The following is a 22,564-nucleotide window of genomic DNA, read 5'->3' as shown; positions in this document are numbered from 1 at the left end:
ACAGATTCATTGCTATTCCAATAAAAATTTCAATGTCATTCTTCAAAGAAATAGAACAATTATTGATGAGATTCATATGGAATCACCAAAAACCCTGAATAGCCAAAGCTCTCCTAAAAAAAAAAAAAAGAAGGGAATGGAGGCATCACACTCCCAGACTTCAAACTATACTACAAAGCCATAATCATCAAAACTGCATGGTATTGGAACAAGAACAGACACACAGACCAATGGAATTTAATAGATAATCCAGAAATAAACCCACAGATTTATGGTCAACTAATCTTTGACAAAGGAGCAAAGACTATGCATTGGAGCGAAGAAAGTTTGTTCAATAAATGGTGCTGGGAAAATTGGGTCGCTACATGCAAAAGAATGAAGCTTGACCACTACCTCACACCATACACAAAAATCAACTCAAAATGGATTAAAGAACTAGACATAAGACCTGAAACCATAAAATACATGGAAGGAAATATAGGCAAAACACTACATGATATGCACATCAAAGACATCTTTACAGACACATCACCCAAAGCAGTGATAGTGAAGGCAAAGATAAACAGCTGGGACTACATCAAATTAAAGAGCTTCTGCACAGCAAAAGAGACAATAACAAAAACAAAGAGCAACCCCATGGACTGGGAGAACATTTTTGCACACAACACTAATGATAAAGGACTGATCACAAAAATCTGCAAAGAGCTGATGAGACTCAACAACAAAGAAAATAATCCTGTCAAAAAATGGGCAGGAGAGCTAAAAAGAAACTTCTCTGAAGAGGAAATGCAAATGGCCAACAAGCATATGAAAAAATGTTCAACATCACTTGCCATCAGGGAAATGCAAATCAAAACTACCATGAGATACCATCTCACACCAGTGAGAATGGCACATATTAAAAAAACTAGCAACACAAATGTTGGCGAGGATGTGGAGAAAAAGGAACTCTCCTGCACTGTTCGTGGGAGTGCCAACTGGTCCAACCACCATGGAGAGCTGTGTGGAGATTTCTTGACCTACTAACCATAGAGATTCCATATGATCCAGCAATTCCACTCCTAGGTATCTACCCAAAGGACACAGAAACATCAATTCCAAAGAGCACCTGCACCCCTATGTTTATAGCAGCACTATTTACAACAGCTAAGCTTTGGTAACAACCCAAATGCCCAAAAATAGATGACTGGATCAAGAAGATGTGGTTCATATACACCATGGAATATTACTCAGCATTCAAAAAAAGATAAACACATGCAATTTGCAGCAACATGGATGGCCCTGGAAGGGATCATGCTCAGCGAAATAAGCCAGAAAGAAAAAGAAAAATACCGGATGGTCTCACTCATAGCAGGAATCTAGAAAACTTAAATAAGAAACCAGGAAAATGAATAACTATAAGAAAGTGAAAATCAAAATCAGCAAACAACTATGAACCAGAGACACTCTATGAGGGTTGGGGGCGGGGAGGGGAGGGATTGGGGTCAAAATAAGGAGGTTGCAATTGTATGGGGAATATAAAAATAAAATTTATTAAAAAAAAAAGAATCAGTAATACATGCAACAACATGGATCAACCTTGAAAATATTACGCTAAATGAAAGAAACCCAGACACAAAGGACCACGTATACATGATTCTATTTATTTTGAATGCCAAAAATTGGTTAACTGATAGATTAGTGGTTTCCTAGAGTTGGGAGTGGTAGAGAGATTGCATGGCCAAAAAAGCTTTAAGAAAAGTTCAACTCTCTCTTTATCTACTGGGGACTGCTGTGACATGATTTTGGCAAAAGACTGCAGGTTATTGTGACCTCGATCTCAATGTCTCTACATGTTTGTGTACTCACCTGTCCTTGGTATTGGAGGAATTCTGGAATCAGAAACTTTGAGTTTTGTATTCTATTTTCCTCTGACAATATGACCTTGAGAAATTCAGTTAACCTTTCCAAATCTGAGGTCATAATACTATTTCAGACACACTGTGAGAGTTAAAGATGACATGAGCCAGAAAGCTTTAGAAACTGCAAATTACAATAGAAATATAAGGAGTAATTTTATCAGTTTTACAGAATTAAGGCTTTGATTTTTTTAGTTTACCACAAGAGCTCAGGCCCAAAGAGACCACCCAGCTGCACAATATGCAGGGGCCAGTGTCCGGAGCCGTCCGGAATATGTGCCATGTTGCATATGCTTGCCATGAGTTCGTTTGCCATGAGTCCGCTTTACTGTTTCGCCTATTGGAGAACCACAGGTTTTTCCTGTTAAAGCACGTAAGACTGGGAGGTACAGGGGGAGGAGCTACGAGGGTATAAGAAAGGAACCGCGAGGGGGAACTGCGAGGAGACTGTAAGGAGATATGGCAAGGGTTACTGTGAGAGGAGCAGAGAGAAGGCCAGGGAAGTAAGAAAGTCAGGGAAAAGAAAGATATGTAAATGTAGGATAAAGGAAAAATAAAGAAGCAAACGCTAGCGTTAAGTTGTCAAGCCCCTCATTTTAATCTTCAGCACTTCTCTTCCCGTGCCTCCGAATCCCGCGGGTCGGGACAGGCCAGGGTCTTAATTTACAGTGAGAAATCACAGTCAAACAGATTAGATGGTCATGTCAATCTGTCCTCTCATTTCCTTCCCAGGAGAGAAATTTATTTGGGAAACTCAATTACCATCGGATGGTTGCTTAGAGAATACAGAATCAGAAGTGATAGAGCTGGATTATCCTGGGAACATTATCATGAAGATACGGCAAACTAATGAGTCCCTTTGCTTCTATAAAAGGAGAGATTTGTCTAGTTTGAAAGCCTTCCTTCATGGGTGCAGGAAATTGCTTATAAATATGCCCATTCACTCCTCTTTTTGTAGGTAATTCTCCTTCTCTTTGGGATATTTATAACTACCTCAACTTCAACACCATTCTTCACTTCATGTGTTGTTATAGCAAACCAACACCCAATTTCAAGTTTACTTTATATTTATTTATTTTGCAAGTAAACTGCTTCCTTGTTGACCATTTATGTTACAATTCCCACTCTTGTTACAGAAACATGGATCCTAAATTGGCTCTATGATTTCCAGAGAGGGCTAATATAATCTATATAGTATAGCTTCTTTTCTGATCCAGTTCATTGTCTTGTCTCCTTCCAGAAAATTTGTTTCTGACCTAAAAGTTGGAATTCTCTACAAAGGTGACTTATAATGATCTTGCTAAGTTCTACAGATCAGTACCTTGATGACTGGTCATCATGGCATGATTAGAATCTTCCGGTAAAACAGTCCTCAGTTTCTCTGGCCTTACTTCCTGTCCAAAACACACTTAACACCATTAAAAAAAAAAATCAGCCTCGCTTTGAAAGAATTTCAATAACAGAGAAATGAAATAACATTCAAGACACTAGACCACTGATGCCCATTATTCTCCCAGGAGTTTTTTATTCTAGATTGAAAAATTAATTGTTATCTGGTCTTTTTTTTTAATTAATAAATTTTATTTTTATATTCCCCATACAATTGCAATCCCCCCATTCTGACCCCAATCCCTCCCCTCCCGCCCCCCGCCCCCCAAAAAGTGTCTCTGGTTCATAGTTTTTGTTGATTTTGATTTTCACTTTCTTATAGTTATTCATTTTCCTGGTCCCTTATTTAAGTATTCTAGATTCCTGCTATGAGTGAGACCATCCGGTATTTTTCTTTTTCTTTTTGGCTTATTTTGCTGAGCATGATCTCTTCCAGCGCCATCCATGTTGCTGCAAATTGCATGTGTTTATCTTTTTTGAATGCTGAGTAATATTCCATGGTGTATATGTACCACATCTTCTTGATCCAGTCATCTATTTTTGGGCATTTGGGCTGTTTCCAAAGCTTAGCTATTGTAAATAGTGCTGCTATAAACATAGGGGTGCAGGTGTTCTTTGGAATTGATGTTTCTGTGTTTTTAATAATGTAGATATCATGATGGATGCTACATGGCATCAAAGTGGAAAGAATCTGGATTTTGGAGTCAGAGAGTTGAAGAATTGTGACCCAGCCTCTAACTAGTAATATATTTTGGTCCAATAATTTAAACATTCTGAAGCTCACTTCCTTCATCGATACAAAAAATTTTATTGCCAGTGTCCAGCAACAGAGAAAAATAATGCAAGATAACAAGAATTGTGATTGGCATGCTATAGGTCCAAAGTAAAGGATAACTATTATTATAGAGACCTCTTCAACCTTTACAGCAGCCTCTCTCTACCACTGTGAGTTTAAACTCAGGGTTTGTCATGGCTTACTAAGTGGCTTTCTGAAACTCTGGGTCTTTTCTCTTCATTATTTGAAAAGTGAAGGGAAAATGACATTTTTCACATTAAAAAGTAATAGCTGTAGTTAAATAAGTTTTCCTTAGTACACTGATTTTTTTTAGTATACATTTCAAAAATGGCTCAATGTATTATTGAATCTAAGGTAGGTTTATAGGGCAGACTCTTAAGACTCTTAAAATGGTTTTCTAGGTAGAGAAGCACAAATACAAAGTATCTGAACAAATTTTCTCATCTGATCTCACCTACTATTTCAGGAGAGAGAAAGAGAGAAGTAGCCCACAGCATTTCAGGCCTCTGACTTCAAAGCCTTTTAGTTTTTAAACTGCTGTTTGATTTGGAATAACCATGGTCAGATGCTTAGGCTTTTAAAAAATCAAACACCATTTAAAAGTCCTGCTAACTACATTCCCAAGGTTTTATAACCTGATTCTTTTCCAGAAAGGAAAGAATGATGTGTTAAAGGACTACTATGTAATGAAACATTTTTAGTGAGTCGAATTTTTTACTTTCTGAAAGTGTTCTAATGTTCATGACATTAGTCTGACTCTTCTACTGAGTAAAACAGATGTGGAAAATGAAGAAAAATCTAAGACAGAAGGCCTGATAACAGAATACCAGGTATGAGATGGCCCAAGAGGAAACAAAGGAAATAGTTCAGAGTTCTAAAGACAATGCTCCCTGCGCTAGTCATGTAGGGCACTGGCCTTTCATGTTTCTTGAGCTTGACCTGGCCCCATTGTGTCATTTCTCAGTGTTTTATTTTTTTTATTATTTTTTAAAAGATTTATTTATTTATACAATCACTGGGTATAGTCAGAAGCACGGGAGGGTGAGAAAACTCACCAGAGCCAGAGCAGGGAACAGAAGAGGCAGACTGATGAAATACACTGCTGAGGGGAGCAGCGGGCGTGGCAGGAGAGGTCTGTGCGCCATGTGGGACCCTCGCTGGCGGCGGGGAATCCAACCGGCACTGCAGAGGCTGTGGATAGCTTCGCAGCCCAGCTCTCAACTGCTGCACCACCAGGGGAGGCCCTTCTCAGTCTTTTAAAGAAGAGTTGCCTAGAAAACTTAAATAAGGGACCAGGAAAATGAATAACTACAAGAAAGTGAAAATCAAAATCAACAAAAAACTATGAACCAGAGACACTTTTTGGGGGGTGGGGGGTGAGAGGGGAGGGATTGGGGTCAGAATGGGGAGGTTGCAATTGTATGGGGAATATAAAATAAAATTTATTATTTAAAACAAAAAAGGAATTAAAAAAAAAAAGAGTTGCCTCCCTATTTTTCACTGGTAGCTTTTTAGTCTGCTATACCGAATAATGTAGACTGACTGGCTGGCTTGAAAAACAGTAATTGATGTTCTAATACTCTGGAGTCTAGAAGTGTGTGAACAGAATATATTCCTGACTTGAAGATGGCTACCATCTTGCTGTGTATTCATCTGATCTCTTTGTACACTTGAGAGTATAAATAGATAAATGGTAGGTAGGTAGGTAGATAGATAGATAGATAGATAGATAGATAGATAGATAGATAGACAGATAGATAGATCTCTTTGCTATCTCTTCTTAAAGGATACTAACCCCATTACGAGAGTCCTCACAACCTCATATAAACCTGATTATGTACCAAAGTTCCCATCTCCAAATATATGACCTTAGAGGTTAAGGTCTCAACATTTAACTTTTTGGGGGTAAGGATACAGGGCTCACAATTCAACCAATAGTGCCCCATTTAACCTACTTTTACCATACCACTTCACTTAAGTTTAATGGCCTTGTGGCTGTTCTTTCTTATGTAGCGATGATTTCTCATCAGAGAAAGTGAATCTATATGCTTATAAAAGTTAAGCAAAATAGTTAAACCCCACCCCAGGTCTAAGATCTATCTGAATAAGAAAAGGTTTATTGCTCAAACATTTCAAATCACTTTACTTTGACCAATTTGCCAATAGTCAGATATTAGTTCTCAATATTTCACTCTGAAATCAGATTTTTTTTTTTAGATTCAACTTTCAAAGTTCGATTTCTTTTTTTTAAAAAAGACTTATTTCATTTATTTTTGCATATAAGAACTGGGGTGTAGGCCAGAGGTGCAGGGGGTGAACACATTCATCAGAGACAGAGTGGGGAGCAGAACAGGTGGATCTACTGAAATACACTGCTGGGGGAGCAGCGGGTAAGACAGGAGAGGTCTGCTGCGCCATGTGGGTTACCTCCCTGGCTGGGGATTGAACTCTTCTGCAGTGGCTGCCGATAGCTTCACAGTGCTGAGACTTAACCCCTTGTGCTACCAGGGAGACCCAAAGTTCAATTTCTAATGAAAATGAAATTCACGTTCACTTAGCTTAAGAAATGAATGTATAAATAAGGGTGCCAATATATAACAATGAGAAAGATAAGCTGTCACACGCACCAGAATACTCAAATTGCTATGGACTCTGAATACTAAGGGATTCTTTTTGGAAAGTCAAATTGTAATGAGAAAAGAACTCGCTAACCGAGAATACAGAAACAAGAGATTATGTGTTTAATTAAAATATTTGATGGCATGAGAGAAAGTATAATACATCCTGTTCCACTGTAAAAATAGCTTTAATCAAAAGGACCATGGAAACCAGAATTGATTGACAGGACTTACTCTCACTAAAGGAGGCCCAGATTGACCCTCCCAAGTTATTCTGATTTTCTATACTTCTGTTTTCAATATCATCATGTACAATGGGACCCTCCAGTTTTGTTTAACCTGGTAGAGAGATTATGTGTGAGCTCTGAATAGGAGCTAAGGGAGTCAGAGGGCCTCATTTTGAATCTCAGTTCTGCCGCTTCTCAGCCATGTGATCTGAGGGCTTTTTTGAAAGTGCCCTAATCATTTCTCCGTTGCAATATTAAGAAAATAATCCCACTTCATTTGCAAGGATGTTGTGGGGATTATGCTTGCAATGCTTTCAGTACATTAACCTTAATGAACACTAAACAAATCTTACTTACTAAATAGTAAGTATTTGCTTACTATTTGCTTACTATAGTAGGTATTTACTTACTAAATAGTAAGTATTTAATTCATTATCTGACTTAATAGTTCAACTCCCATAGTATGAGCTCATCTCTTTTATTTCCACCTTCCAGGCAGCTGAGGTTTATCTCATGTTTGCTTCTGAAACCTCCCACTCACCATTTTGATGGTAGAAAGAGCTGATAGAACTGTCAAAACTGTGCACTGGCTTCTTTCCTACCTCACTAGATAACATAAAATTTAACAGAAAACTCCTAGATAAAGCACTGTTTTCACTTTTCCAAGAGAAGAGCCCAGGTCACCACTGGTAAGTTTGTGATAGTATTTTAAGGAGGCAGCAGGAGATGACTATTGAAAGAGAAGGCAGAGGTAAACTCCTTATATTCTCATGGGTTTGCCAAAACCTATGGTTATTCCTTTCCTTTATCTTATACTTTCTTTACTGCAAAGCATAATGCAGCTACACAAAAGCACATGTTGAATCTGTTAGTAATTAGTTCCTTACTTTCATTACCTACATATTGATCCCTTAACAGCAGTAGTTTAGCCTGCTTTTGAACTTTATCTAAATGTGATCGTATATTATTTCGTGTGAATTTTTTGTCTTAATTTTGTTTTCGACTTTCCTTCATGATGTCCAATACAGTTAATTTCATTACAATACGTTATCTCATTTTCTCTCTCTATATGTATATATAAAGGCATATACATATATATGTGTATATATACAGGGAAAATGTTATACATCACCATGCACAACAGCTTATCCATTCACTTTTGATAAAAATTATTTTGGTTCCTGTTTTGACCACAAGGCTTCTTTGAACTAACTTGTAATTTCCTTTTTGGTTGAATTTATTTTAAAAAATGAATGAAATGGGTATTCTAAAACTGACTTGGCTTTAGAGTGGATAATACATAATTAAAGACAATACTCATTAGCTGAAAGTTCAATTCTAGGAAACCAAACTGAAGCACAGAAAGTAAAAAGAGCAAGGAAAACACAAAGCAAAACAGAAAAGCTATAATATTGGGTCTTGCAATGTGACCTGGTCCCAGTCAGACCACTCATCTCCCCTGGGCCAAAAAATTAGCTCAGGTGTGATTCAGATTGGTGCACTCAGAATTAGGCTTTGAACTTGGATTTGAATCACTAGAAGGAGCTGCTCTTTTTCCCCCTGGCCTTGAACCTGGGCCTCACATGTGCACCTGGATCTTCTGGGCTGGGATCCAGTCAAGGCCAAGAGAGGAGAGCAACTGAGACATAATAATATCATTTGAGACCCTGGAGAGAGATATACCACTCTTAGCTCTGGGTTGCTGAGTTCTCTGAGTGAATATTTTTCTTTTTGCTTTAGATCAATTTGCATTGGTTTTGTTTTTATATTGTCATCTTCAAGTGACCCCTAGCTCTAAGTATTTCTTCACTTTTATGCATTTACCAACCCCCCTCATTCATGTCTTCTAAAGTAGTTTTTAATAATGGAGGACTTCAGACCAGTTCTATGGTTACCTCCCAACCTGTATTTTCTCTTCCTTCTGGACCTTTCCCAACAAAATGACATTATTATCTAGGAGAGTGGCAGCACACAGGACATCTATGATGAGCTCTTTAGATCTTCTTTCTTCTTCCTCTTTAGATCCCAGTTAACACATATTCATCGAGCAAGTGTTTGCACTCCTCTGTCCCTTATTCATTTTCTGTAACACTAAGTTTAACATAGTGTTTTAATTAACATCTAGGAGCTAAACTCTCAGAGAGCTATCATTATATCTGAGTAGGAGGGCTCATGATATTACTCTTAGAGTGGTGTCACTGAAAATGAAGACATGATTGCGAATTTCAATTATTTCTGCATTGAGTTTGTGGGTGAGCCTAATATCCCAAATGAATCAAAATGACCATCAAAAGACCTGGTTGCTTAAATCTCTGTAAATTAACTTATCTCAGCTACATAGCTCTCATCTTTCCACTTCCTTTCCTTTCCAAATAAAATATTCTAGGCCCTGGGCTCTGAACTCAGGGCAGGACATTGTCCATTGCTTGCCTGATTATTTTTACACATGGGGAAAAAAAGTCTACATTTGAAACTAGATTGAAAATCTTTTCTTTTTTTTTTTTTTTTTTTGAGTTTTATGTGGTTCCTTGTTCTCTCTTCTTTACTGGGATAACATGTTTTAAAAAGCAACTCACAGATAGGCCTTGATTCCAAAGTTTCTTTTTATTCTTTGCTCTGTTTTGCCCTTTGTGTCCCCTCCCCCCACAACACACATACACATGAAATTACCTGAGTCAAGGGGCCTCCTCAAAGGGGTTGAGCACAGTGCTGTGAAGCTGTCTGCAGCCTCTGCAGCACAAGTTCAATCCCCAGCCAGGGAGCTACCCACATGGCACAGCAGACCTCTCTTGGCTCTCCCGCTGCTCCCCTCAGGAATGCACTTTGGTCTATCTGCCTTATCTGTTCCCCGCTCTATCTCTGGTGAATCCTCTCTCCTCCGGCACCTCTGGCCTGTACTCCAGTTCTTATATGCATAAATAAATCTTAAAAAAAAAAAAAGAAATTAACTGAGTCAAAACACACAAACTGTCAGTGCTATAAGGCGTCCAGCAGAAACACTGTATTTGACCTTTCCGATATGTTTTAAAAATTTGTCTTTGCTGCACAAAGTTAATGTCTGGAAATTCTACATAAAAATCACACTTCAAGATATCTTCAAAGTCTCTGGCACCTGGTCCATATCCCTCAAGTAACAATTAGTTAGAACAAAGTAGCAGCTGCTTCTTTTGTCTTAAAACTTTTCTACTTCCCTCATTTTCTCTCCCAGTAGAGCCCCAGAAAGGCAGCACAATGCAGAGCAGGGAGAGCGGCAGGGTGCTCTCCAGAGCCTCCAGCTACTAAGAGGGGACAGAGCGCTCAGAGTGCTGGATGAGAAGGGACTTCTTAGAAGTCCTAGAAGCCCTCGCCGGGGATCTGTGTTGTCAGACATGGGAGCAAGAAGGTGTCAGTGGTGGAATCTTGAAGGCCAAGATCAGAAGCCTCCAGGGCCTAGCACTGGCAGGAATGAAATCAAGAAAGTCACAAATTACTTTGTGTTCTCAAAATTTTTAAGTTATTCGTGGATAGAGCTGGAAGGGATTATACTCAGTGAAATAAGTCAGAAGGAAAAAGAAAAATATCGGATATCACTTATAGGAGGAATCGAGGGAAACCAAACAGTCAAAAAAAAAGACAAAACTTGTAGGCAACTATAGATCTGAGGCAGAGAGCAGGAGGGGAGGGGAGGGGGATCAAAACAGGAGTGGGAAGAGCACCAGGGACTATGGTGATGGTTCACAGGTGATGTGGTGCTGAGAGATTTACAGGGACTACACCTGAGAGGATAAATCAAATACAGTACAAAAATGAACAATAATGTAAGAAAATTAAAAAATTAATAAAAAATTTAAGTTATTTCTCTTATATATCTGAAAATGTGTACTGAGATCCATGCTCTCCACACTATCAATAGCGGCCTCATATTAATATATAAGAGAAGGTGGAAGGACTTGAATAAGGACAGGGTCGTTAATCCTAAAGTCATCCCAGAGATGTATCCTGTATCAGCTACATGGATGATGGGAAATTGCTGATGCTTACCTAGAGCATTGCTCTCTCTTGAGAAAATATGCTTCCTTTCCATATGTCAAGGAGAGGGAAATAGTTTCAGTAGGAGTACTCTTCTGAGAAGCAGGCCCTGAGATGCAGTCTGGATACACAGTTTAATTGCAGTGCAGGAACAAATAAGACAGAAGCAAGGCAGCAAGTAGGGGTACAAAATCAAGTCAGCTACTTTAGTGGGAAACAAGAGCTTAATGCAACTGAGCTGGCTCTGGAAAAAAGGCACAAACTGATAAACATCAGAGTTACCCTGCCAAGGGGCTGGAGAGTTGGGGCATTTAGATCCCACCCTCTTAAGTACTTTGTAAAAATGTCCTAGGAGGCCATTAATCCCCGGCTTTGCAATAGACAGTGGGTTTTAGCAACTTTGGAGCAAGTGTTGGCCCTTGAAAATCAGGTATGTGCAAGAAAATGATAAAGATCTAAGGAGATAGGGGTGGAACACACCCACAGCTTGTCGGAAGATCTCACATTTGTGCTCTGGCTTAATCAAAACAAACCAGACAGAGGACTTGAACATATGAGAATTCCCATTTTTTTTTTTTTTGGCTTATTTTATTTTACATGGAAACTTCCTTTCTTGTGGAAGAAGACTCTGCCTATTTGGGAAACCTGTGCTATTTCATCTTTTTCTGAAGAAAGTAACTTTTGTTTATCAGGGGAAAAAGAATTAACTTTCAGAGTGTTCATGACAGTGCTTCCAGATGTGTGTTTTTTAAATAGAAATGGGCCAGATCCCGGTAGCCAATGCCTTGTTACACTAGCAGGCTTTTGGGGTACCTTTGATTCCATGAAGACCCTGGCTTTGCAGACTACTTTGATGTCATCCCTCTCAGTTTATTGTCTTGCATTTTATTTTACAAGCTGCAGGAACATCTGGGCTATTGCTTTCAGCAGGCTTTGCTCTTTTTGGTAGTTTTGTGATTGTTGTTTGGAAGGGCTATACTGGAAATTGCCAACGAGAACACATGTGCTGGCTTGGAGTTTCCTCATGCTCTCTCACTTTGCCCCCTCACATCTATAACTGGCCCCAGTGGTGCCAAGATAACCCTTCAGATTCTGGTCTCCATATTTACTCTCTTTAAAGGCAGGAGAGAGCCTCCCTGGTGGCGAAGGGGTTAAGTATAAGCATTATCACCTCCATGGCCCACTGCAGGGAGGGGCCTGAGTTCCATACCCCAACAGAGAGCTGACCGACATGGCGCAGCAGACCTCTCCTATCTCGCCAGCTGCTCCCTTTAGCAGTATTTCAATCTGCCTTTCTGCTCCACACTCTATCTCTGGTGAGTCCTCTCACCCTCCTGCACCTCTGGCCTGTACCCCAGTTCTATGCAAAAAAAAAAAAAAAAAAAAAGCAGGGGAATTGCAAGGCAACTAATGAATTCTGATGATGCTCTGGACTAGGGCAAAACAATAATCATTATTCACTCAGGAGGTGCCTGAAGGGAGCTCTCAATTATTTCAGTTACTTTTCTTTGATTTTTAAATCTATCCAGCTTACTAAATGCCTAACATTTTCCTATTCCACAAAGAAGTTCTATTTAAGGAAGGTAAGGTCATGATATTGAGATTTCATATTTGTGATGATTCTTTGGATATAATGACACTGAACTGCATGGGATTTTATTTCCCCTTATAGCATTTTTACATAAGAAGCATTTCATGTGCTTCTTAGTGAATATATCTATTATCTGTGTTTCCCTTGATTTGCCATAATTTGTCTTGCCCTCTCTGTTAAATTTCATCAAGTTCATGTGGACAGTTATTAAGTCAAAATAAATTAGAGTGTGTTTTCATGGAAGTAGATTGTGATATTGAATTCTAGTCCTCTAAATCAGAGGATACAAACTAGAGGCTCACTGGTCAAATTTATTTTATAGATATAGATATAGATACATAGTATGGGTATGTATAGAGGACATAAAAGTAAAAAAAAAGTTTGTGTCTCTTTTTCAGTCAACATCCATATGTATATACATATAGATATGTTTTGAATGGCCTTGACAAAAATCTGAACTGTCTGTGAAGATATAAATAAGAAATCTGTTATTATGTAAAATATACTAATTTTACTGTATGCAATGAATTAAATTATTGTTTTGTTTGTTCCTTACAAAATTTTAAAATTATCTGCTATTTAAAAACCATGTTTTATGTAACAAATATTCCTACTCCTTTCACAAAGTTAAAGATGCAGCAACATCGGCTTTCATTTCATAGCAACCATGTGTTAGAGTGAGTAATACCTACTTCTTTAGACTGGATAAGTACTTTTCAGTTTGCCATGGACTCCACTATTCTCTGTTGTCTACGTAACACTGGCACCCAGTATAAGTCACCATTATGCTTATAGTAGCACTAGCTACATACATGCATTTGTCTGAACTATCTAGTCCCTGATGAGATTTGAAATTCCAGTCCTATAAAGATTGGAAGTTCCATGAGGACAGAATTTATGTTTGTCTACCCTTGTTCATTCAGTACTTTCAAATAGTTAGTGTTCAATGAATATGATTTAAGTGAATAAAGGGAAAGGTGAGTCTCTAGCAAAATAAGATACATGACTATGAGAATTCTCTTTCTTCTAGAATGCAAGAATTTTACACCCCAGTCATCAATAATTTTGCTAAGTTGCAGTCCCTGACTTGACTAAAGTTACCAAGACCATGCTGAGGGAAGAAGGGGTGGGATAACCCAAGTGACTGTGGGGGCTGAGTTTATTGACAGAGACCCTGGAAATCTTCCCCCTTCCAGATCACATAATATGTTATTAATGAGGGGAAGGTGACCTATTACACCTTATAAAAGTAAAACACAACCACTTGAGATTTGAACAAGTCATCTGGTATAGCTCCAGATGTATCCCCATATCCCTATTGCAGATGTGATTACTCTGAGTAGTGATCTACTAAAAAGGAATATTGCATATAATTTACTTTTTTGGAAATTAATCTGACTAGCAACAAAGTATATGGCTTTGCTTTATTTTTATAGATGGCTTTGCTTTCTTATGCTAACTTGTGCTCAGAGCAAGATCCTAGGAACTCTTCACAAGTAGGCAAACTCATTCACCTGGGCTGTGGCTCTGCCTACATCAGAGTGTTCCAGACCCAAAATACCCAATGGGCTGAGGTCTTGCACCCCAACCCAAAATTCAGCCTCCTTTAAGGGTAAACTAAGGAGAGAAAGGAGTAGCTTTTCCATAGGGCCCTCAGAGTAGAAACTCAAACTGCAAAACACAGACACAGACAGAATGGAAGGTAACTAACACTCCACTTTTGCTACAGAAGCAAATTCAAACTCATTATCTTGACCTTCAAAGTCTGACAAGATGAGCCAACTTCTGTCATCTCCCATTACTGCTCCCTTTCCTGTCACACATCCTGGTTCTACCAAGGAGAACCCTTCCCCATGTGCCAAGCACACTTTGGGACCTCAGGACTTGGCAATTACCTGAAATGCCGGGGGCCAGCATGTGTGTCTTATTCATCACTAGGCCTCAGCTTTAATGTCACTTCCTCGGAGGAGTCTTTCTGACTACCCCAGCTTATGTAGCTCAATGTGCACCTAATTTGCAACTTAACCACTATCAGATTTGTCTTACATGTTCCCTTGTTTATTATCTGTTTGCATCCTGACAGTATATTTCATTAGAGCAAAGCTCTGAACTCAACTCATCCCTGAGTTCCCAGTACGTGGCATGCAATAAGTCTTCAACAACTGTTTTTGGGATGACATTCTTAGGACTGTAAGAACAAAACAGTAGTTACTAGTAGGGAAGAAGGGAGAGGGGCAGGTAAATCAGGTAAAAGAGGTCCATCATATGATGAAGGATGAAAACTAGACTTTTAGTGGTCACACAGTATAGTGTATGCAGTTGTTAATTTCATATGCTTCCTATGAAACCTATAAATGTCATAGATGTATGTTGAATGGATGAATAAATAAATAAAAGTGATACTTGTCAGCAGAACAGAGAGTTTGATAAACTGATAAGCCAGACTAAAAGCCGCAAGAGCAGAAGGAGCTAGAAGAGTCCCAAGAGTAGAGAGAATAAAAACAGAAGGCCCGGGGCCGCAGCTCTGAGCTCAGCTCCCACTTTGTCAGCTTTCCTGTCATTCTTGCTTTGAGCTCATTGTTCTTTTATTGACATATATCAGTGTAACTTTAAGGTATAGGACATATTGGCTCTACTTTTATATGGTGATATGATTGTCATTGCAATAGGTAATGCCTCTGTCACCCCATAATTATGATCCAGTCTCTTAGGAAGGGCTTGTCTATGATGCAGTCATGTTGCTGTAATCCATGTACTGGGGACAGAATCTCCACGACTTATCTATCTACTAATTCAAGTAGGTGCCCTGAAACAACATTTCTCCCATCCCCCACCACCCAGTTACTAGTAACAACTGCTCCACTCTGATTTTTCAAGTTCATTTTTTTTCTTCTTAAGTTTCCGCATATAAGGGATCTCTTGTGTATTTGTGTTTCTCTGTCCAAATTATCTATCGCCACTACATCAGACATAATAGTTTCCACACTGCAAAAGAAACAACACAATTACAAGGCAGCCTATGGAGTAAGAGAGAATTATTCCCAAACCTTATCTCCATGTGTTTGTAACTGTGTAAGGAGTTAATATCCAAAAATCATAAAGAGCTCATACAACTCTATAACAAAAACAAAATAAAACCAAACCAAACCAAACAAAACTATAAAAAACAAATGGACAGGGAAACAAAAAAGAAATATTTACAGCCAAACATTTTTTTCACCTTTTTTTATTTTAATATTTATCATTTTTTACATTTTTTAGACAATATCTGCTTCCCCCCACCCTCTCAGATTGAGTCCCCATAGAATCTCCTTCCCCAAGGCACCCGTGCACCATCACCACAGTCCCCTGTGCTCCCCACTCCTTTCCTCTGATCCCTCTCCCTCCTCCTCCCCTGCAGGATGTCTCTGGTTTATAATTGTCTGTTTTTGCTTTGTTGTGTTTTGTACTGTTACTATTTTTTTTACACTTATGTCTTATTCGGTTCTCCTACATTCCTGTTTATAACTGAAACCATCCGATATTTTTCTTTTTCCTTCTTATTTTACTGAGCAGAATTCCTTCTAGCTCCATCCATATATACACAATGGAATATTATTCAGCAATCAAAAAGATAAACTCATGCCATTCGCAGCAGCCAAACAATTTAAAGGCAAAGGGATCCACGCTGGAGTCTATTGCTGGCTCCAGCCCTCTTCTGCATGGTGCCCCTGCCAGCCGGTCCCTGCAATGAACCTGGAGGACAGAACCAAACCAGCACTGGCCCAGCGTCCTGCAGGAGCTGGCAGCTTGCTGAGGCCCCCTGGTAAGAGCCCACAAATTCCTGGTCCCTATATCTCCCTGGGGATCCTGAGTCCAGGACTTAAAAGACTTTGGATGGGCAAGGTCTGTCTCCAAAAATGAGTTGTGAGGTGGCCTTATCCACAATCACAGCCTGCATTTTCAAGGGTGAACGAGCTGAGGAAAGCAAATCATCTGTATTATTCCATTTAATATCACAACCCCTCTCTGAGGTAAATGATATTATTATTATCATGATCATTATCACCATTTGCCAAGGAAAACTGAAGCTTGCAGAATTGCCCTGGCCAGCACCATAAAGCTCATGAGCTATATGTGACCCCAGGTCGATGTGGTTCTAACTGCTTTTATGAATAAAAGCGTCACGAGTAAAATTATACTTTAAACTTTCTTCCTGGCTTTGGTACTTTGCTCTCAGTTTAACTCAGTAACTGATTCCTCTTCTTTCATTTCTGGCATCGGGAAATAAATATCTAAATCGAGTCAACTACTTTCTTCTAGTTAGGACCATGACTTTCAAAGAAATACAGCACTCTTTGCATATCTGCTTAATCTGTTTTTTTCCCCCACAAAGGTTACTGGAGGAGTTATTTTTTGGTTTGCTCTTTGAGGACTCCCTCTTGCCTGACAGAAGCCCCAAAAAGCTTCACACCCTTGAAACCAGACTAGTGTCTTCTACCAGCGCACACTTTCTGTGGCGTGCTGCCCCTTAGTGGACAAAGTAGATGCAGCTTTGGCTAAAGAAACTACATCTTGTTACAGTGCCCAAAAAATACAAATTTAGTGCCAAATCTACACTCAATGAATTCCTTAAAATATTTTGCATGGATTTATTGAATGGCACATGGGCAGCCGTATACTATCTCTGTCCAGTAATGGAGGATTGGAATATAGGCTCCAAACACCAAGAAAGATTCCAAAAGAAGCATGCTTCCTTTCATCAGCTTCAGGGGCAGAAACATTTCTTATTGTTCTCCCCAATGATCAGAAACTAGTGTAAAGTTTCACAGAGAGGACAGCGATGGTAAGGATAGTGTGCTCTACAAGCAAGGCCCTTCCTTTTAGCTGTCACAGATGGAAGATAAATCAGACGGCACTGTTTTTTTCACAATGAAATATAAAGATGGAATGCAGCCCACTCTTAAGTAATTCTGGCATTTTCTTCTGAATTTGAGGAAAGAAATGTGAACTTTCCAGGCAGAATGAGAGGCTGGGGATCATTCTCTCAAAAGACTCATGCTGAAAGGAAGTACAGGTGAAAGTTATGAGTATATTTAAGATATTTGTTTGCTTATTTGTTAGTTTATCACAATCCTTTTAGGGTTTGTGTATCAAAAAACAGAAACTCTGAAGTTACATCTAAGAAGGGTGACCAGACTGGCTGAACAAACACATGGTTCAGACAAATAGGTCTAGCTGATTATTTCTTCACTGACTCCACCAGCTGTTTTGATGATTTATAGACAGAGCAAAACCAACCCAATGGATTAGGACAGACCACAAAAGCTGGTCTAACCTTGCAAGAATTCTGACCTGAACTCATTCAAGGTTGCTTTTACTTCGGTTTTATTTCCAAAGCAGCCAATAATAGTGCAGCTGTTTAGATGACATGGAGTGTAGGCATAGGCAGGTGCCACTTGCTGATGCCTCACATGTCTTCCTGAGACACGTCCAAAGTCCAGGGGTCAATTCAGCCAGGTGGGTGCTAAGACTCCCAAGATGAGGTGATGGGGTTTTTTGGAGTTTGGAGTGCAGGGTCCTTGGGTTCACTCTGGGAAAGGTTTCACCAGAGCTCCTCTTTCAGCAGCACGCGGCGAGTTTCCCAGGCGAGTTTCTCCACAAGACAGGGACATTTGTTGTATTTAAAAAACAGGCTTATTAGTAAAGGGAGACAGAAGAATGAAGGACACTTGCATAGACACAAGTGGGCAGGAGGAGCTGCCCTGAAAGGGACGGGCTTGCTAGGAGAGGCCTGCATGCTTCCAGGCAGGCAGCCTTAAGGAGAGCTGCCTCTGCTGAGGGAGGTCAGTGAGGAGAAGCCCCGGCAGGTTACACGTCACAGGCAGGCAGGAGGCTGCTGCCCTGTAGAGGGATAGAGTTGGTGAAAAGCACCTGCACAGTCACAGGTGGGCAGATGGAGTACTGCCCCCAGCCAGTGCAGAGACTGCACTGATAAGAGTTTTCTCTTTGGGAGGGGTCACTCCTTTGTGGAGTGGCCTGTTTGCCACTGATTTTGGATAACAATGAGACTCTGAAAGGGATGGGAGATTCCAGAATGGGCCCAATCTCTATCTTTACCCTCAGGCCCCTGCTCCAGGCATTCCCTACAGTGTCTGATACCTGCTTGGGCCTTATGCCTTGTGATAAGGCCCTGGCGCCTAAGGATTTTGATTTTTACAGCTGGATTAATGGTCATGTTAATCCCCTCTACCCCCATCTCCATGTGTGAGTCAGGTTTTAGTCTCATGACACCTCCTTTAGGTTTTCTATTCTTTCCTCCATCAATGGGGCCACCTGCAGATCTGAGAGGGAGATCTGTATATCACACGGACATCCCAGACTTCAAGTAGAATGCTGTAGCGGGGGGAAGAGCTTGGGGTGTTTCTCTTGGAGGGCGTGTAAATGCATTCAATATGAATTATATTTATGTGACGAAGGGTTGATGCTTGGTGGATTGTTCAAGGGGCACAAAGAATAAAATACATTTTCCTACTAAAGGATCTCTGAATCTATAGATGGCCAGGGCTTTCTTTGCAAGTCAAAGTTTTCAGTTCTCACCAATGAGAAAGAAATCCTTAGTGAGGGCATTTCCCAAGTAAGAAGGCAAGGCCTCATTATGAAGACAGTTCAGCTTTTAACCTCCTTTCTCACCTTTATTTACACCTGAAAGACAAAGGAGAGGCTTGGAAGTTATCAAGGATCTTTTTACTATGAGCCAATAAGCCTGGAAAAAAGGCTTAATTTTTTTTTTTTAATAAATGTTTACTGAGGTTGGTTTACAGCACGGTCTATGGTTTAGGGGTATAGGCTCACACCTCTTCAAATGTATGTCATCACACCAGCCCAAACACCAAAATGACAATAATCCTTCATCATAGTCTATTGGGCAAACCCCTTCTCTGCTCCCCGCCCTCCACCCTTTCCTTTGGGTAGCCTCAGTTCTGCAATCAGATTTCAATGGTTTGTTTTAGTTTGGTTCTATCTATTCCTTTGTTTTGTTTCTTTATATTCCACATATGAATAAAATCATGCAGTGTTTGTCTTTCTCCTTCTGACTAATTTCCCTTAGCACAAGTCCCTCCAGTTCTATCCATGTTGTCACAAATGACAAAAACTTTTATAGTCAAGGGGCCTCCTAGTGGTGCAAGGGGTTAAGCACAGCACTGTGAAGCTATCCATAGCCTCTGCAGCACAAGTTCCATCCCTAGTTGGCCAGATAGCTACCTACATGGTGCAGCAGACCTCTCCTGTTTTGCCCACTGCTCCCCTCAGCAGTGTACTTCAGTCAGTCTGCCTGTTATGCCCCCCACTCTGTCTCTGGTGAATCTTCTCACCCCTCAAACCTGTGGCCTGTACTCCAGCTCTTGTATGCATAAATAAATTTTAAAAAACTTTTATAGTCAAGTAGTATTCCATCGTGTATATATAGCATATCTTCTTTATCCACTTATCTGTCTTTGGGGACTATGTTGTTTTCATAGCTTGGCTATTATAATAGTGCTGAAATGAACGTACAAATATATATATTCCATCGAAAAGTGTTTTTGCATTGTTTGGGTAGATACGTAGGTGTGGAATTACTGGATCATAGATAGATACATTTTTAATATTTTGGGGAATCTCCACACTGTTTTCCATTGGGGCTGGACCAAGTTACATTTCCAGCAACAATTTATGAGGGTTCCTTTTTCTCCACATCCTGGCAAGCACTTGATGTTTCTGCTCTTTTTGATATGGGACATTCTCACGGGTATAAGGTGGTATCTCATTGTGGTTTTGATTTGTATTTCCCTGACAATGAGTAATGATAAGCATTATTTCATGAGCTTTGGCCAACTGTATGTTTTCTTTGGAGAAGTGTCTAAAACTAGACCACTATTTCACAGCCTGCACAAAAATTAAATCAAAATCAAAATGTATTGAAGATGTGGCTATAAGACCTGACGTCATGAAGTATATAGAGGAAAACACTGGGAGACACTGACCTCACTGATGTCTTTGGAGACTCAACTATAAAGGCAATAGAAAGAAAGAAAAATATAATAATACATCAAAAGAAAAAGCTTCTGGGCAGCAAAAGAAATTATTAAATTGAAAAGACAACCTACAAAATGGGAAAAAATACTTACACATCATACATCCAAGAAGAGGCTAATATTCAAGATCTACAGAGAAATCTTACAACAAGAAAACAAACAACCCAATCAAAAAGATGGACAGAAGGGCTAAATAAAGTCTTCAGTGTTAAAGATGGTGAAGTGGGTGAGTGACAGCACTGCTAGCCACCACACCTGCCTTAAACTTGCTGTCTCTTTCTGCAATTTTTTTTGTGAGGCAAACTAACCCTGATTTTGAAGTCACTAGCTATATCCTTCCTGACATATTGATGGCAATGGTCTGGGCTAGGGACACGCAGGCATTACTCATGGTGAGCCCAAAAGACATTTCCCTAGCAGGGCTAATGTTGTGTCTGAACTCGCCCACACAGCTGTTATGATTGCAGGACACACTTGATCTGTTACTCCCAAGTCCAGGGGGGCACAGCACACTGAGTGGCCACACAGAGAGGTGACAGGGAGAGAGAGAACCTAGAGGCCTCCTTTATTACAGTTCAAGAGTAGGGCACCTAGAGTTTGGTGGGGTCACTCATTGCTGGCTAATTTGAAGCCTAAGAGTGGGAACTAAGGCAGGGGAAGTGGGGGCAGGATCTCTCAAGCGGTCAGCTATCTAGGTCACCCAGAGTTTTCTGAAAAGAGAACTTCATGGGTGAGGGTGGCCTAGCGCTGTATCTGCTTGTTTTGCTAGCGCTGTGTCATATAACTGGCAATGTGTTTATTCCAGATGGATGTCTTTTGAAATGAACACCTAGGCAATCAAAAGCTTAATGTCAGGAACTTATACCACTCTCATTGTTTTCTGTTACTTACAGCTGAATAATACATTCCCAACAGATTGCCGTGTTTGCTCAGACTGGCATATCAGATGCCACAGACTGGGTGGTTTAAAACAACAGAAATTAATTTCTCAATATTCTAGAGGTTGGAAGTTCAAGTACCAAGAGTTTCGGTGCCTGGGAAGAGCTCTTTTTGGTTTGTAGAAGGTCATCTCCCTTCTGTGTCTTCATATGGCCTTCTCAGTGCATGCTAGAGGGGAGTGAGAAAAAATCAATAATCCTGTGAGTGTGAGATCTTCATGATATAATCTAAATGCAATCCCTCCCAATTGGGATCTAGGACTTCAACCTCTGTATTTTAAGAGAAACACACACATTCAGCCCCAGACACAGATACATCTAAAAATCAATAGACATAAGTTATAGAAGACTGCCAAAACACCCTTAAGTGCCCTGCATTTTTACTTGAAATATAAAAAAACTGTCCATTAAATCATAGTACACAAAGCAAATACATTGGTAAGGGTATTCTTGGGGCCAAGAATCCAAGTTAACATTTGACTCACTTCAAAATTTGGTAAAATTTAGCTTATTAAGTTATGCCCACTTAAAGAGATAGAAAAGTTTGATAAAAGTATTCCTATAATTATTTGATCGTTACTCCCAAGTCCAGGGAGGGCACAGCACACTGAGGAGCCACACAGAGAGGTGACAGGGAGAAAGAGAACCTAGAGGCCTCCATTATTACAGTTCAAGAGTTAAATAAAATTTAACTTGGTCTATTTGTTGGATTCAGGTTACAAATAACCAAAAACTAATTTATACTAGGCTATCAATTTTAGCCTGTTTTAAAAAGGACATGTGGACATACATACTTTTTCAGTCTTTAGTCACTAACTTCCTTTTAGTGTGTACCCTATTTCCAATTCTTGTCTTTGTCTTAGTGACATACTCTCATCTAAAGAATCATGAGGAGAAATAACCCAGGCTGTGAATAGTCATAAGATCATTGATCTACAGTGTAGCATTAGCAACTGACCAAAACTGTGAGTTAATAAAAAATTGTAAAAGAATGGATGGAGGGTGTATACTTAAATAAGGAAGTTTGGCAGTAAAATACATG

This window comes from Talpa europaea, assembly GCF_964194135.1.
Source record: "Talpa europaea genome assembly, chromosome: 5".
Classification (NCBI taxonomy): domain Eukaryota; kingdom Metazoa; phylum Chordata; class Mammalia; order Eulipotyphla; family Talpidae; genus Talpa; species Talpa europaea.
The sequence above is the reverse complement of the archived record's forward strand: the minus strand, read 5'-3'. Positions refer to the sequence as shown.